This window comes from Balaenoptera borealis (genome assembly GCF_965194805.1).
Source record: "Balaenoptera borealis genome assembly, chromosome: X".
Lineage (NCBI taxonomy): Eukaryota > Metazoa > Chordata > Mammalia > Artiodactyla > Balaenopteridae > Balaenoptera > Balaenoptera borealis.
The window spans coordinates 62,561,575-62,579,655 of record NC_138881.1 but is presented as its reverse complement, the minus strand read 5'-3'; the positions used below and the strand labels follow the sequence as shown (position 1 = coordinate 62,579,655).

The following is an 18,081-nucleotide window of genomic DNA, read 5'->3' as shown; positions in this document are numbered from 1 at the left end:
TACTCAGTGGCTCGTGGTGGGTGGTCAAGATAAGAGTCCCAGCTCAGGCACTTGGTAGTCAGACGTGCTTGTGACCTTTCTCCCTGTGGCGTGCATGCATGTGTGCATGTGTGCCTGTACGTGTGTGCATGAGTGTGTGCGTGTGGCCTGTATCCGCCCAGGAGAACCCAGGAGCTCCCTGAGGGTGGGTTTCATAAACTGGTTTTAGTTCATGCCACAACTCTGCTCCTTAGGGGGCTGGCTCTCCACTTCACCATCACCCGCCCTGCCCAGGCAAGATCCCTCCTGAGGAGGTCTCCAGCTCTTTCCTACCCCAAGCTCCTCCCTGTCCCAGCTCTGTGTAACCTTGGACGAGTCCCTGTTTCCTTGTCTGGAAAGTGAGGGTGTTGGGCTACATGGAGGGCAAGGAGCCAATCGGTGCCCCAATTGCTCATCTCCATGATGTCTGAACACTGCTGCCTCCTGAACGCCTCGGGGATTGGGAGCAGGGACTTGAGGGCTCTAGAGCCCACTCTGCCACCACTGTGACTTGAGTTGTGGTGATGAAAATGGCTGTCACCCACCCAGGTACTTCTGGGTCAGCCAAGAATCTTAGACAGACCCAGGCCTCGGCCAGAGGAAATGAGGCTCAGAGACAGTGGGACACAGGCAGGAAGGAAGACCCTCCTGACTGTAAAGGTAAATGAAACCAGCAATCGTTTACCAAGGAATGTTGTGGGTCTCCCTTTCCTGGAGATCACAGAAACGTGGAAGCTAACGGGCCCCTGGAGATCGACTGGTGCAGCCCCCTCATTGTATAGATGAGGAAACCGAGACCTACAGGGAGGAAGTAGCCCGCCCAGGGTCACAGAGCAGTGTAATGGAAGAGCAGAGACCCAGACCTGCCACCAGGGCTCTCGGGCCAGAGTTGATTCCATTACTCCAAGCTGAGAGGCCTCCTTCAACCACAGGGCAGCCCAGGCGATTCTCTGCAGTGTCTTCGCTGCACGGATGAAGACTCCCTGAGGCTCTCGGAGGGTAAATGAGCTATGGGAGGGAGGGCTGAGGCCAGAGGCCAGAGGCCCCTGTCCTCAGGATGCCCAAGCCCAGGCTGCTCCCTGGGCAATCCCTTGCCTTCTCTGGGGGCAAGAGAGACCCCCATCACTCTGGAGTGTCTGATGGCTCTTCCTGCCTGGGGTCCGGGATCTCTCCTCAAAGCCTTGACCGTACATTGAGCCCACTCACCCTCCGGAAGGCCCCTCACTCGGGCAGTCAGTCAGTTAGTCAGCTGCCCTTTGGGGAGCACCTTCCAAGTGACTCTGGGTGAGGCTCAGCTGGGGCAGGTCACAGATATCCAGAAACAAGGTCCCCGCACTTGGGGTGCTTCTGGGTGAGGGAGAGACTGGGGGACATGCACCCAAGGGCAGACACTTGGGAATAGAGAGAAATGGGCCAGGGTGGTCAGAGGAGGTGGGAACGCGTGGGTGGGTCTTTGACAGAGGCTAGGTAGGACCTGGACTGGGAGGCGGGGACAGGGTGGAGGCCTTCCCTGCCTCCTCCCTAAAGCCTTCCCCCGCCTTTCTGGAGGCAGGACAGGTGGAGGTGGCAGAGTGTGTTTACCAGGAGTTTAGGCTCCTGACATGAGTTCCCGGCCTGGCCCCGTGCCTCAGTAGCTGGGTGACCTTGAGCTCTTCATTTCATTGCTCTGAATCTCAGTCTCCTCATCTCAAGATTTGGGAATTAACAATGCCTCACATAACTCAAGGCAGGGCTCACAGGAGGCCTCAGGAAGAGCCCGGGGGTTAGTGGTTTGCAGGGTAATTTCGGTGTCTTGGGATTTCGGTATACTGTAGGGACACACTTGGGACCCAGAGCTGGTATAAAGATTATTTTAGCTGAAGACATTTGAGCTTTGGTAGACAACAGGGAAAAAAGCCTCTTTTGTAGCTTCCCTTATCTGACTAAAAACAGCAACTTCTGGGAAATGAGGCTGCCAAAAATTCCTTCTCAGGGCGGATCTACTCCCGGAAGGTAGACTGTGAATAAAGTCTACGCCAAATCTTTTCCCCAAGTGAGTTTGTGGCCCTGAAAAGATAGAAAGGCCACTCACACCTGTATAGACAAACATTACAGCCTCTCTCATCAAGTGTTGGTTCTCCTGAAAATCCGTGTATCTTTCCAAAAAGTCATTTATACTCCTGGCAAGTGCCTTTCTCCCCCACTTCATCTATTAAGATGGTATATAAGCCCCAAATTGCAACCACTCCTTTGAGTTGCCATCACTGAGTTCTTCTGTGTATATGGAAGTTGCACATGTAAATACACTCTGTTTCTTTCTCCCGTTAGTCTGTCTTTTATCAGTTTCATTCGCAGGCCCTAGGTACTGAACCTGAGAGAGTAGGAGAAAAGTTTTTTCTCCCCCAGAGTGTTCAGAAAGGGGAACCTCTACATTACCGTGTGGCCTTTATTTAGACCTTGACTCAAATACACCGTGAAATCAGAACAAAAACCAAAAAACAATCAGCACTTCATGATATTGATGAGGCATTTGAAGTTTGAACACTGCCTGGATGTTTGATGAGATTATGGAATTACTGATGATTACTTTAGGTGTTCTAATGACACGGTAGTTCTGTTAAGAAGAGAGTTCTCATGTTTCAAAGCTAGATACGGAAATGCAGTTAACAATGATGTGATATCTGGCCAGGGGTTGATAATTGTTGATGCTGGGTGATGTCCACAGGAGCCTCATTATGCTATTCTCCTTGTATATAGGCTTGAAATTTTCCACAACAAAAAGTTTTTAATATGAAATAGAAAAGGGTGGATCAAGGAGATGTTTACCCAAATGTGGCTTAGCTGTCTGCCTTGGGAAGACTCTTCATTACAGAGAACAACAGTCGCAAATTTAAGAAAAGCCTGGTATCTGTTTTGTGAGCAACAGCGACATATGACTAGAGACGGTGATTTCGCCCCCTCATTTCAGCCCCCTCATTAGGCAGCATCTGTGCTGCTCCTCTCAGCCTGTGGCAGCCCAGTTTGGTTGCCAGGCAATGGAAGCCAGAAGCCAGAAGCCCTTTACTTGGGAGGGAGAAAGGGGGAAAGGGAGGGAGAGAAGCCAGGAGGGGGGAGGGCAGAAAGAAGCTGCCCAGAGGAAGGCTTGTCCCTGCCTAGCGGCCTGGCCCAGGGGGATAGATGCGGTGGCGGGGTCCCTTGTTGGACGCTGGTTTCCTACAGCCCCCACTTTCCATGGGTTATTCCTGGGGGCAGCCTCATTGCCAGAGCTTGAGGCCCCACCGAAGGAGCGGGGTGGGGGTGCACACATGTGCACCTCCCTCCTGCGAAGACCAGTGAGGTCTGCGATTAAGTAAGACACCAACTAGCACCCACTCAGAGTCAGAATTTCGGACAGGCCTCCCCTGGGGGACGCTCCTGAGCTCTTATTGAGTTCAAAACAATTCTGGGAAGGCAGCTCGTCAAATGGAAATTCTCCACTGGTGATCACCCTTTGCTGGGGCCATTCCAGAAGGCAGGAGGGCAGCAGGCTTCCCCCCGGGGGTGCAGAGTTCCGTCCCCGCCGTCCTTTGGGGAGGGAAGGCGGAAGCCTCCGGTGCTGCGCAGCGGCCTGGCAGTCTCACGGCCGCTGACTGTGTTGGGGAGCCCGTGCTCTGGCGTTGCTTCAGACCCAGCTCTCACTGGAAGGCTGTGTGGGCCTGAGCCCACGTCTGACTCGCAATTTCCTGACCTCTAGAAGCCCGGGGAGTGTGGTGCCTTGCCTCCCTTCAGGCTCAGGTGGGCTGGGGTTACAGTGCACGCCCCACCCCCCCGACCCTGGGCAGGAATTGCTCTCATCCAGGGTAAAAGGAGCCTGGCCCACTCTGAGGCAGGAGGTAGATGGGCCCCAGGCTGAGCAGCTGGAGTTGGTCCCCTGAGGACAGATACTCCAAGAGGAAGAGGAGGAGGAGCTGAGCCCTGCCCAGGTAAACAGAGACAGAGACCACATATTTCTCATTCTCGAGGTCAAGGAGACCTTCCCGACTACACATGTGCAGAGAGGCTCCTTGGAGGTCAAAAAGGGAGTGATGTCAACCTACCCATAGGCCCCTTCCCTAGAATCCATCTTGGCTAAGAGATGCGTGTGCACGCATGGGAGGACCCTGAGATAAGCCAAATACGGACTCAGAGCCAGGCAAAGCAAGATGATGGGCCAAAGGAAACCCGGAAGAAATGCCCCATATAAGCGATTCAAACTACCACGAGGGCGTGGCTCTCTCTGAGCCCACCCGTGTGTGCCTATTCACACGTACTCTTCTTCCTGCTAATAAACACTTGTTTCACTACTTTCTGCCTCTCTGTGGAAATTCACTTCTACACAGCTGATGGGCCAGGGCCTCGTTACTGGCCACTGGTCCCTGGTGGTCTAGTGGCTAGGATTCAGCGCTCTCACTGCTGCGGCCCGACTTCAGTCTCTGGCTGGGAACCGAAACCCTGCTTCAAGCCTCTGCAGGCCGAGGCCACCCGAGCGAGATCAACTCTACTCCCACCCACCAGGCCAGACTGGAAGAAGCAACATAGCCAGCGACCTCGGAGAGACAGAGTGAGGGCCCTTCCTAGAGCCTCCCTGCTATGATCATGAACTACCTCCTGCTGGCCTGGGAGGTGGGATTCAGAGAAGCTCTAGGCAGGCAGGATAGGGGGTGAGGTCAGGCAGCTGCCCCAGAGATCAGCCTTTCAAGACCCAGCACCTGAGAGAGGAAGGCTGGCTGTACTCAATGAGAAAAAAAAAACATCAGGGAGGCAGTAGTCAGGAGCTGAGCCGGAGCAGGGCCCAGACAGCCCCCTTTCTCTGCAGCATCTTTGTGGCTCCTGGTTGTTAGGAGCAGGCTCTTCCGTTGCTAAGCAACTGGAGCCTGGTGGATTAAAACCAATTTCCTGAGCTCACTGAAAGGGGGAGGGAGAGGAGGTACAATGCAGATGCCCTGGGGAAGCTCATCCCTGCCTCCAACCTTTGTCGGTGCATGCGGTGCCAGCGGGTGGAGGTGAAGGGAAGGTGAGGTGCAGCTGGGGGCTGATCTCTAGGGAGAAGGTTGGGGGTGGGGTGGCTGGGGGAGGGCTAGGCACCAGATATCCATTATAAAGACCAGAGTGAAACTGCCAATTAAGATGCCAATTAGAGCACTAATGAATGCTAATGCTGCTCCTTTTTGAAACCCCAGAAAAGGCCTGCAGTCCCTGGGGTGTTTCTGAGCCACCTGACCAGGCCAGACAGGATTGGGCAAGGTTTGTCCTCCAAAGATGGGACGATCAGAGCATTTTAGGGTCCACGGGCCCCCAACAGTCCTGGGGTCCTACCTCTTGTTGAATGACAGAGGCCCCTCGACACGCTGCCCTCCGCTTAGATAATAACCCCCAGATGACAGGGAGCGCACTTCCTCCTGCAACAGCCCTTTCCGTATCTTTTCCACAGAGAGTGCTTTTGCCCCACATGGCCCAAGTCTGTCTTCCTGTGGCTCTTTCCCGCAGGAGCCGAGGGAGTCATCCCAATCTGCCCTGCTGTCGGGACATGTAGCCTCTCTCTTCTGTGAGGCCCACCTCCTACCTCTTGCCGCTACTCAAGGGACAGAATGGGTGGGGCCTCACCATGACTTGGTGCCCTCTGATCCCCCACCCCCAGCCTGGTCTTTAGCCTCCTTAAGGAAGAAGCCACTAGGATGGACAAATTTACAAAGAGGTCCTGGATCCAATTCCTGCCCCAGAGTCCAGGCTTCTCCCACTATCCTGCTCATATGAGATCTTGGGTCAGAAAGAAGAGTCTATGTCTGTGTTGGGGAGTGTGGTGGGGTGTTTACAAACTTAACAGAGAGGGTTCCAGTTCTAGAATGGGGATGTGATAAGCCTTGTGGACCCATTTTCTAGTGAAAAAAACCATAATTGGTATAATCTCTTAAATATATTAAGAAGTTGTTCTAATGTCATATAGCAAATGGAGCAGCATTTATTCAAAATACTCTAATAAATCTTGATAAGAACAGCAAGAGTCCATGGCATTTGAGCCATGACTTGCTCCCATCTCTGCCCTCTCTTGCTCAGTGTAATATAAGCTCTATTCTAGGTGAGTGTGGCCAATAATAGGGGCCTCTGTCTTCCTCCAGGTCCCAGTTTGGGCTACAGTTTGATTCCTGGATGGATAGGATACAGGCATCTCTCATCCTTCCTTCAGCTCTGTGTTGCAAAAGCTTTGTTCCAGACAGGCAGGGCCAAGAGGACTGATGAGCCCTTCTACCACCCAGCTCCTACTGGTATGGTGAGAGCTCTACTCCAGACATGGCACGTAGAATATTGTCTCTGATAACCTCTGCCCTAATTCACTCATAGGGTAGAGGTTACACATTAGGAAAGACAAGTCAAAAAAAGCAGTAGCTACCGTCTTGCCTAGCACCCTGCTCATAGAGTTGGGGTGTCACTCTGGTAGATGTGGGATGCTCTCCCCACCTCCAGCTCAAGTACAGTGAAGCAGAAGTTTCCATCCAGAGGAAAGACAGACTTTTAAAATGTGAGAGCCCCTTTAGCTCTCCCTAATGGGACTAACTTTATGTGGAAAAGAGAGCGGAGAAGTTCTTGCCAAAGGGTATTATCAGAAACAATGAAGTTCTTGATGTTGAGCAATTAAGAGGGGACTTGGAGCTTCAGAATTTTAGTAGCAACTGTAAAATGTTAGACCAGTTAGAAGTTTAACAGAGAGAACCAGGGAAAGAACGAAGAAGAACTATTCTAGGGTCTGAGCAAGCCTCAAGGACTGATAACACCCTGCCCCTGCAATGGAGCAGCAACTTTAATTGGATCAGATTATGGAATAATTTATGCCCACAGGCATGATTTAAAAAAAAATAGTGGAATTAAGAAGAAATTAGTAGAGGCTAATAGCTGGGTGTGATACCACTAGAGATAGATCAGTTAGAAGCTAAATGGGAGTCTCAATGAAAGAAACAGAGATTCCATTTGAAAGCACAGTAATCACTGGTAGTAGTGATGCTGTGTACATATCCATGGCTGCGACTTTTGAGGAGGTGGTATACTGCAGGAAATAGACCTCACAAACCTAGTCCAGAAAAGCCAGTAACAGTAGCTCGAGTTGTTACGGTATATTTTTCAACAAAAAAATTATGAAACATGCAAGAAACAGGAAAGTGTAACCCATAAACAGGAAAAACATCAGGCACTAGAAGCTGTCTTGAGGGGGCCAAATGGTGGACTTAGAAGACAAAGCAGCTATTATAAATATTTGCAAAGAACTGAATGAAATCATGTTTAAAGAATTAAAAGAATGCATGATGACAATTTCTAATCACAAAGAGAATATCAATAAAGAGACAGAAAATTTTTAAAAGAACCAAATGGAAATTCTGGAGTTGAAAAGTACTGTAAGTGAAATGAAAAATTCAACAAGGAGCTCAACAGTAGATTTAAGGTGGCAGAAGAAAAAAATCAGCAGACTTGAAGGTAGATCAATACATATTATGCAAATTGAAAAACACTGAGAACATAGAATTAAGAAAAATGAACAGAGCCTCAGAGAAATGTGGGGCACCAGTAAGCCCACCAATATACATGCAGTGAGATTCCAGAAAGAAAGAATACTCAAAAATAATGGAAACTCTTCAAATTTGAAGAAAACATTAATCTACACATATAAGAAGCTCTACAAATAACAAGAGGATAAACACAAGGAGAGACATCCCAGAGACACCACAATCAAAATGTTGAAAGCCAAAAACAAAGGGAAATCTTGAAAGTAGCAAGAGAAAAATGACTCATCATGGACAAGAGAAAATCCATAAGATTAATGGCTGACTTCTACCAAATAGAATAGCGGTCAGAAGGCAGTGGGATGACATATTCAAAGTGATGAAAGGAAAAAACTGTCAATCAAAAATATTTGCTATGGAGGCCTGTCTGTGGCATCTCAGAGACACCGCCGCAGCCATGGCCAGTCAGTCGCAGGGCATCCAGCAGCTGCTCCAGGCCGAGAAGCAGGCCGCCGAGAAGGTGTCCGAGGCCCGCAAGCGAAAGAACCGGAGGCTGAAGCAGGCCAAAGAAGAGGCCCAGGCTGAAATTGAACAGTACCGCCTGCGGAGGGAGAAGGAGTTCAAGGCCAAGGAAGCTGCGGCTCTGGGATCCCACGGCAGTTGCAGCACTGAAGTGGAGAAGGACACCCAGGAGAAGATGACCATCCTTCAGACCTACTTCCGGCAGAACAGGGATGAAGTCCTGGATAACCTCTTGGCCTTTGCCTGTGACATCCGGCCAGAAATCCATGAGAATTACCGCATAAACAGATAGGGGAAGAGCAAAAGCGCTGTGCCGTGGATTGGCATTTTAGATGCCTTCATAGAATATGAGGCTTTAGCAAGTCTTGGGTTATATTCTTGTGAAAAGGCATTAAATTATTTCTGTATATTATATAATAGGTCCCTTCACTTTTTGCAGAATAGCAGTCATAGCTTCTTTGTACAAACTTATAGCCTATCCAAAGATTTTATCTTTTTACCTCATATTTCTTAGAAACTTAACGGGTATATGTTGTCTTTTTTCCTATGCCTTTTCACTCAAGTGGCATATTATGAACACTGACTTTTTCTTTCTTAGATATAGTTGTTTTTTTAAAAATTTTAAGTCATAGCTTTATGTTGCAACTCTACTTGTTCAAAAGTTAGATCATGAAGGTTCCTTCCTATGACCTTAGATATAGTTTAAAAAAAACCAATTTTCTTAAGAAAGAAAGGGATTAAATTTTTTTTTTCCCTAAATCTTTCTTGAAGGTTAGGGGCTTTATCTATGAAAAAGTAGTAAATAGTTACTTGTAACCTATGTGAACAGCCAGCCTTAAAATAGTCCTTTCCGGCTAAGAGTTAGAACAATGGGTACTAGTATTGGGCTGCTTTTGGTTTCTCTTATTTAAAACTACTAGATGATAGAATTCAAGAACTTGTTACATGTCACTACTTGGTGTACTGATAGTGTACTAATAATCATTTAAAAGTCAAAAAAAAAAATTTGCTATGGAATGTCCAAAATAGGCAAATCCATAGAGACAGAAAGTAGACTATTGGTCACCAGGGGCTGGGGAATAGAGAGGTTGAGAAGAGATAGCTACTAGGAAGAATCTTCTTGGGGTGATGAAAACGTTCAGAAATTAGAGAGTGGTATTGGTTGGAAAAAATTGGAAATATACTAAAAACACCAAATTGTACACTTTAAAAGGGCAAATGTTATGGTATGTGAATTTTATCTCAACAAAAAATTTTAAAAAGTAAAGATCTCAAATCATGAACTGAACTTTCCAGCTAAAGAAACTAGAAAAAGAAGAGCCAACTAAACCCATAGCATGCAGAAGGAAGGCAAAAATTAAGACTAGAACAGAAATAAATAAAATAGAGAATAAAAAGTGGAGAAAATCAATAAAACCACAAGTTGGTTCTTTGCAAATATCTACAAAATTGGCAAACCTTTAACCAGATGGACCAAGACAGTAAAAGAGAGAAGACTCAAATTAGTAAAATTAAGTACAAAGAGGGGATATCACTACAACCTTACAGAAATAAAGGAGCATAAGTGAATACTGTGAACAGTTGTATGATATAGACAAATTCATACAAAACCTCTACTCACAGGGTAGAGGTTACATGTTAGGAAAGACAAGTCAAAAAAAGCAGATAACAGATGATATAGACAAATTCATACATTACATAACAGATGATATAGACAAACTCATACAAAACCACAAACTACCAAAATTGATGCAAGAAGAAACAGAAAACCTGAATAGAGATATAACAAAAGATTGAATAAGTAATTGAAATACTTCTCCCATTCTCAAAAATAAAAAACCTAAGCCAAATGCTTTTACTAGTGAATGGTACCAAACATTAGAGAATTAATACCAAACTTCACAAACTCTCCACAAATAGGGGGGAACATTTCTCAACTCATGAGGCCAGTATTACCCTGATACCAAAGCTAGCCAAAGATATCACAAGAGAAGAAAACTACAGACCAATATCTCTTATGAATATTGATGTAAAAATCCTCAACAAAACACCAGCAAATTGATTACAGTAATATATTAAAAAAGATTATACATCATGACCAAGTGAGGTTTATCTCAGGAATGCAAGATTGACTTAAAATCTGAAAATCAACCAATGTAATACACTGTATCAATAGAATGAAAGAAAAAAAACACATGATTATCTCAAGAGATGCAGAAAAGGCATTTGAAAAATCACAACATTCCTTCAAGATAAAACATTCAACAAATGAGGAATAGAAGGGAACTTCCTTGACCTGACAAAGGTGATTTATGAAAAACCCAAGGGCAATATCATACATATTGGTGAAAGACTGATTACTTTCCCCCTAAGATCAGAAACAAGACAAGGATGTCTGCTGTCATCATGTCTGTTCAACATTGAACTCAAGGTTTCAGCTAGGCCAATTAGGCTAGAAAAATAAATAAAAGGCATCCAGATTGAAAAGGAAAAAATAAAACTATCTCTGTTTGCAGATAACATGATCTTGTATATAGAAAATCCTGAGGAATCTACCAAAAAAAAGAAAAAAACTATTCAAACAAATAACCTAGCTCAGCAAGGTTGCAGGATACAAGATCAATATACAAAGATCAGTAGTACTTCTGTACAATAACAAACAATTTGAAAATGAAATTAAGAAAAAATTCCATTAACAATAGCATCAAAACATAAATTACTTAGAAATAAATTTAACAAAAGAAGTATAAAACTTATACTCTGAAAACTATAAAATATTGTTGAAAGAAGTTAAAGAAAACCTAAATAAATGAAAATACATCCCATCTTCATAGGTAAAAAGATTTAATATTGTTAAGATGGCAATCTCTCCAAGTTGATCTACGGGTTCCCTATCAAAATCCCAGCTGCATTGTTTTTTGCAAAGATTGACAAGTTGACCCTAAAATTTGCATGGAAATACAAGAGACCCAGATAGCCAAAAAATACTTGAAAAATAAAAAGTTGAGGACCCACACTTTCTGATTTAAAATGTGCTACAAATCTACAATAATCAAGGCAGTGTAGTACTGGCATAAGGATAGATACATCTATTAATGGAATAAAACGGAAAGTCCAGAAAAATTACATTTATTGTGAATTTACTGCTTGCAAGAGTGCCAAAATAATTCAGTGTAGAAAAAGTAGTCTGTTCAATGAAAGATGATGAGTCAATTAGATATTCACATGCAAAAGAATGAAGTAAGATCCCTGCATCACACCATATAAAAAATTACCTCAAAATGAAGCATAGTCCTAAATGTAAGAAATAAAACTATAAAACTCTTAAAAGAAAGCATAGAAGTAAATCTTCATGACCTTAGATTAGGTAATGGTTTCTTAGATATAACAACAAAAGGACAAGCAACAAAAGAAAACTGTAGATAAACTGGACTTCATGAAAATTAAGAACATTTTTTGGGTTATATACCCAAAATAATTGAAAACAGGGACTTAAACAGATATTTGTATACTCATGTTCATAGCAGCATTGTTCACAATAGTCAAAATGTGGAAACACCCAAATGTCCATCAATGGATGAATGGATAAACAAAATGTTGTATATACAAACAATGGAATATTATTCAACATTAAAAATAAAAGAAATTCTGACACAAGCTACAATATGGATGAACCTTGAAGACATTATGCTAGGTGAAACAAACCAGTTACAAAAGGACAAATATTGTATGATTTCACTTATAATGAAGTACATAGAGTAATCAAATGCATAGACACAGAAAGTAGAATGTTGGTTGCCAAGGGGTCAGAGGAGGAGAAAATGGGGAGTTATTATTTAAAGGGTATAGAGTTTCAGTTTGGGAAGATAAAAAATGTTCTGGATATGGGTGGTGGTGGTGCTTGCACAACAGTGTGAATGTACTTAATACCACTGAAACATATGCTTAAAAATGGTAAATTTTGTTATGTATATTTTAGCACAATAAAATATTAAAAACTTTTGTGCTTCAAAGGACACCAGCAAGAAAGTGAAAAGACACCAACACAATAGGATAAAATATTTGCATATCTTTTATCTGAAAAGTGATGAGTATCCAGAATATATAAAGAACACTTACAATTCAACAATAAAAAGACAACTCCTTTTTTTTTTTTTTTTTTTTTGCCACACCATGCGTGGCATGTGGGATCTTAGTTCCCCAACCAGGGATCGAACCCACGCTCCCTGCATTGGAAGCGTGGAGTCTTAACCACTGGACCACCAAGGAAGTCCCAACGACTCCATTCTAAATAGGCAAAGATTTTATGGTCTGGCATGTAAGGAGCTTGGAAGTCATCAGTCCATCCTAACAACAAATAAAAAGCTGAACAAACTAAAAAATCAACAACTCTTCTTAGATTCATTAGCGAAGTGAGGTCACAGGGCAAATTACTATACTAAAAATTATAGAGACAGACAGCTGAATACAGAGAATCACAACTTAACTAGAGCAGAAACCCATGAGCAGAAAATTCCATGAAACAAGCATCAGGGTAAGAAAACCTAAACTGTAACTGACAAATTGCTGGAGGCTCAGTGTGGACAAGTGTGAGACTTAAAAACTCCAGGGGAGCCTGTCATGGTGGGGGTTGGGGGGGCAACCCTTTTGTGAATTTTACCTCAGGAGCTCTACCAGGTTCTCACAGTGAAGACTGGAGAAAAATTCTTCCATGCTTCTAGCAAGGGGAGGGGGAAATGTAGCTATTTTGAAATATATCAGAGCATTCTGTTCTTAACAAGGTCTGTCCACAAGAGAAACTATTTTACCAGAGCCTAAACTGTTGAGGTTTTATCAGAGTCTAACTGACCTGGGGGAAGAGAAATATCCAATCAACCCCTTTTAGCCATCCTGTCCCACCTAAAGGGGAAAAAGAACTGAGACATACTTTTGAAGTTCACAGCCCAGAAGCACAGGCGCACTAAGAGACTGAGACCTAATGATAGGACTATAAAATACTTTCTCTCCCTCCCCACCACACCATACGACCACATCACTAAAGGCCTATTTACCAGAGTTCATTTTACCTAGTACATCATGTCTGACTTTCAACAAAAAATTACAAGGCATACTAAAAAGCTAAAAACAGAGTTTAAAGAGACAGAGTGAGCATCAGAACCAGACAAGATATGGCTGGGTTGTTGGAATTATCAGACCAAGAATTTTAAAAAACTATGATTAATAATATGGTAAGGGCTCTAATGGACAAAGTAGACAACATACAAGAACAGATGGACAGTGTAAGCAGAGAGAAGGAAATTCTAAGAAAGAATCAAAAAGAAATGCTAGAGATAAAAAAACAGTGTAACTGAAATGAAGAATGCCTTTAACAGGCTCATTAGTAGATTAGACATGGTTGAGGAAAGTCAGTGAGACTGAGGCTATGTCAATAGAAACTTCCAAAATGGAAAAGCAAAGAAAAAGAGACTGGAAAAAATGGAACAGAATATCCAAGAACTGAGGGAAAACTACAAAAGATGTAACATATGCACAATGGGAGTACCAGAAGGAGACAAAAGAGAGAAAGGAACAGAAAAAAATATTTGAAGCAATAAGGACTGAGTATTTCCCCAATTAATGTCAGACACAAAATCACAGATCCAGGAAACTCAGAGAACACCAAGCAGAATAAATGTCCCGAAACAACACCTAGGCATATTATATTCAAACTGCAGAAAATCAAAGATAAAGAAAAAAAAATCTTGAAAGAAATTATCTTACCTAAAGAAAAGAATTACATCTGACTTCTCCTCAGAAGTCATGTAAGCAAGAAGAGAGTGGGGTGAAATATTTAAAATGTTGAGAGAAAAATAGCACCAACCTGGAATTCTGTACCATGGGAAATTAACCTCCAAAAGTAAAGGAGAAATACTTTCTCAGAAAAATAACAACTGAGGGAATTTGTTGCCAGTGAACCTGCCGTGCAAAAAAATGTTAGAAGAAGTTCTTCAGCGCGAAGGAAAATAGTGGGTGGGCCAAAAGTTTCATTCGGTTTTTTCCTTAAGATGGCTCTAGTAGCACCTAGCTGTCTTTTGGCTCTGTGCTTTGTGACCAGCTAGAAGGATGGGATAGGGAGGGTGGGAGGGAGGGAGACGCAAGAGGGAAGAGATATGGGGATATATGTATATGTATAACTGATTCACTTTGCTATAAAGCAGAAACTAACACACCATTGTAAAGCAATTATACTCCAATAAAGATGTTGAAAAAATAAATAAATTTTAAAAATATATAAAAAAATAAACAAAATTGGTGAATTTTTGTGTAGCCATTTTAATATTGAAGATGGAAGAAAAAAAGCAACATTTTCAGCATATTATGCTTTATTATTTCAAGAAAGGTAAATATGCAACTGAAACACACAAAAAGATTTGTGCAGTGTATGGAGAAGGTGCTGTGACTGATCAAACGTGTAAAAATGGTTTGCGAAGTATCGTGCTGGAGATTTCTTGCTGGATGATCCTCCATGGTCGGGTAGACCAGTTGAAGTTGATAGCGATCAAACCGAAACAATAATTGAGAACAATCAACGTTATACCATGCAGGAGCTAGCCGACATACTCAAAATATCCAAATCAAGCACTGAATATCATTTGCACCCGCTTGGGTATGTTCATTACTTTGATGTCTGGGTTCCACATAAGTTAAGCGAAAAAAACCTTCTTGACCATATTTCTGCATGCAATTCTCTACTGAAACTTAATGAAAATGTTCCATTTTTAGAACCAACTGTGACGGGCGATGAAAAGTAGATACTATACAACAATGTGGAATGGAAGAGATCACTGGGCAAGCGAAATGAACCACCACCAACCACACCAAAGGCCAGTCTTCATCCAAAGAAGGTGATGTTGTGTATATGGTGGGATTGGAAGGGAGTCCTCTATTATGAGCTCCTTCTGGAAAACTAAACAATTAATTCCAACAAGTTCTGCTTCCAATTAGACCAACTGAAAGTGGCACTCGACAAAAAGCGTCCAGAATTAGTCAACAGAAAACGCATAATCTTCTATCAGGATAACGCAAGACCGCATGTTTCTTTGATGACCAGGCAAAAACTGTTACAGCTTGGCTGGGAAGTTCTGATTCATCCGCCGTATTCACCAGACATTGCACCTTCGGATTTCCATTTATTTCAGTCTTTACAAAATTCTCTTAATGGAAAAAATTTCAATTCCCTGGAGACTGTAAAAGGCACCTGGAACAGTTCTTTGCTCAAAAAGATAAAAAGTTTGGGGAACATGGAATTATGAAGTTGCCTGAAAAATGGCAGAAGGTAGTGGAACAAAAGGGTAAATGCACTGTTCAATAAAGTTCTTGGCGAAAATGAAAAATGTGTCTTCTATTTTTACTTAAAAAACCGAAGGCACTTTTTGGCCCACCCAACAATATAGGTCAGAACTTTTGATCTACATAAAGAAAGGAAGAGCATTGGAGAACAGATGAGCGAAAGCAAAATAAAAACTTTATTTTTCTTATTTTTAATTGATCTAACAGATCAATTTTTTCCTCAAAATAATAATAGCAACAGCGTTCAATTATGTATACTTACATATAAGTGAAATAAATGACAGCAATGATAGAAGGGACAGCAAGGAAGAATTAGAATTATTTTGTTTTTATAAGATACTTACACTACTCATGAGGCAGTATAGTGTTATATAAAAGTGGACTTGGATTAGTTGGTGATGACTTTTTAGATATGATCCATAAAAGAAAGAATTGATAAACTGTACTTCATTAAAATGTAAAACTTTTGCTCTGCAAAAGACACTGTCAAGAAATGAGAAAATAAGCCACAGACTGGGAGAAAATATCTGCAGAGGATATATCTGATAAAGGACTGTTTGTTATCCAAAATATACAAAGAACTCAAAATTCAACAATAAGAAAATGAACAACCCGATTAAAAAATGCACAAAACATCTGAACAGACACCTCACTAAAGAAGATATATAGAGGGCAAATAAGCATATGAAAAGACGTTCCACATCATGTGTCATTAGGGAATTGCAAATGAAAACAACGAGATCCACTACATACCTATAAGAATGGACAAAATCCAAAACACTGACAACACAAAATGCTGGCCAAAATGTGCAGCAACAGAAGCTGTTATTCATTGCTGGTGAGAATGCAAAATGGTACAGCCACTTTGGAAGACAGTTTGGCAGTTTCCTACAAAACTAAACATACTCTTACCATATGATCCAGCAATTGTGCTCCTTGGTATTTAAGGAAATGAATCAAAAAACCTATGTCCACACAAAAATTTGCACATGATTATTTATATCAGCTTTATTCATAACTGCCTAAACTTGGAAACAATCAGATGTCCTTCATCAGGTGAATGAATGGATAAATAAACTGTGGTTCATCCAGAAAATGGAATATTATTTAGTGCTAAAAAGAAATGAAGTATCAAGACATGAAAAGACATGGAGGAAATTTAAATGCATGTTACTAAGTGAAAGAAGCCAATCTGAAAAGGCTACATACCATGTAATTTCAACTATATGACAGCCTGAAAAAGGCAAAACTATGGAGACAGTAAAAGAATCAGTGGTTGCCAGGGGTTCAGGGGGAAGGAGAGAGGAATAGGTAGAGCATAGAGGATTCTTATGGCTGTGAAACTATTCTGTATGATACTTAATTGTGGAGTTCGACATTTGTCAGAGTTCATAGAATGTACTGATACGAAGTGTGAACACAATGTAAACTATGGACTTTGGGCACTGATGATGTACCAATGTAGGTTCACTCATTGTAATAAATGTATCACTCTGGTTTGGGATGTTAATAGTAGGGGAGGCTCTGTGTGTGTTGGGGCAGGGGGTATATGAGAAATCTCTGTACCTTCCACTCAATTTTGCTGTGAGCCTAAAACTGCTCTAAAAAATATAGCCTTTTAAAAAATCAGGCAAAAAGAATATTTAGATAGACATTTCTCCAAAGAAGAAATATGAATGGCCAATAAGCATATGATAACATGCCCAACATCATTACAGAACTGTAAATCAAAAGAAAAAAAGAGATACCACTTGATACTCACTAGGATGGTTACAATAATAATAATTAAAAAGGAAAATAAATGTTGGTAAGGATGTGGAGAAACTGAAATCGTCATTCACTGCTGGTGGGGATGGGAAATGATTCAGTTGCTTTGGAAAATATTTTGGCAGTTCCTTAAAGTGTTAAACATAGAGTTATCATATAATCCAATAGTTCTACTCAGGTATATATCCAAGACAAATGAAAATATATGTCTACAAAAAAAACTTGAACACAAATGTTCATAGCAGCATTATTTATAATAGCCAAGAAATGGAAACAACCCAACTGTGCATGAATTGATGAATGGATAAACAAAATGTGATATATCCATACAATAGAATATTATTCAGCCATAAAAATGAATAAATTAATGATACATGCCACAACATAGGAGAACCCTGAAAACATTATGCTAGGTGAAAGAAGCCAGTCAAAAAGACCACATATTGTATAATTCCATTTATATGAAATGTCCAGAACATGCGAAGACATGTGGACAGAAAGTAGATTAGTGTTTGCTGAGATGATTGTATGGCATATGAATTTTGTCTCGATAAAGCTGTTATTTAAAAAAAAAAAGCTTAATAGAACAGAAAGTGATCTTTGAGTTGAGTCCTGAAGGATAATCAAATAATTACAAATGGTTTGGAGGCTTGAAATACGAATGATACAGTGTGACTGGAGAAGGTATGTGTGGGTGGTTTAGGTAGGTGCTGGGTGGAAAAATATGAGCCTGGGAAAGCAGCCTGGGAACTTGAATGGCATGCTCAGGAGTCTGGATCGAATCTCACCAAGTCAATGGAGATTCATGAGTTGTTTCTGGGCTGGGAACTGACAAGGTCAGATTTTCATTTTTATGGAGCATGTCCTGACAACGGTCAGTCTGTAGAATATATGGGAGAAGGCAAGAATACCAGTTAGGCTTTTGTAAACTGTGTAGTCTGCAAAGGCTGTCACTGGG

General features: G+C 42.1%; 1 protein-coding gene and 1 pseudogene across 3 annotated transcripts in view; one reads left to right on the top strand and one right to left on the bottom strand.

Moving 5' to 3' along the window:
- The window catches only part of SLC16A2 (solute carrier family 16 member 2), a 116,675-nt gene that overhangs the window by 47,338 nt on the left and 51,256 nt on the right, over positions 1–18,081 (bottom strand). The gene's annotated exons all lie outside the window — the stretch shown is intronic.
- Positions 7,907–16,323, top strand: LOC309620737 (V-type proton ATPase subunit G 1 pseudogene; annotated as a pseudogene). Its single transcript has one exon. The product of its transcript is annotated as a V-type proton ATPase subunit G 1 pseudogene (transcript).